This window comes from Podarcis liolepis, assembly GCF_965112155.1.
Source record: "Podarcis liolepis genome assembly, chromosome: 2".
NCBI classification, from domain to species: Eukaryota; Metazoa; Chordata; class Lepidosauria; order Squamata; family Lacertidae; genus Podarcis; species Podarcis liolepis.
This window is the reverse complement of record NC_139555.1, coordinates 89782951-89783455: the sequence shown is the minus strand read 5'-3', so window position 1 is coordinate 89783455 and position 505 is coordinate 89782951.

Below are 505 nucleotides of genomic sequence, written 5' to 3'. Positions count from 1 at the left end.
CAGTTGCTACAGAACGCTGAAGAAGAAGCGGCGGGAGGGGGGCTGGATTGTACTTTCTTTAAGCAGGATGTTGATTGTGTAATGGCAGTTCCTCTTTTTCGCTGGCATAGAAAACCTTGGAAGATTCGGGATCAAGTTAACTGGCCTTGCAGTTAATTCCATGTTGTTGCTGGCTCTGGAAAAAACCAATTCTACACATAGAAATCCAGTGACATCATTAATGATCAAATACTTTTAGGAAGAACACACATACGGAGTCTTGAGAGCAAAGGGGGCTCTTTTAGTTTTGCAATGCATATTTATTTCTTAAAATCCTAGTTGTTTTAAATGTTAAATGTCAGGCAAGCATCAGTCATGCTTCATGAAGTATTTTATTCAAAGCTGTGCTAGAATATGGGTTGGGTTGTCATTTCACATGTACTTCTGAAAGTACATCCTTTGAGTTGGATCCTGAGGAGCTTCCTCCAGGCATGGGAGATGGCTGCCAGTCCAGAAGTGTGTGTTG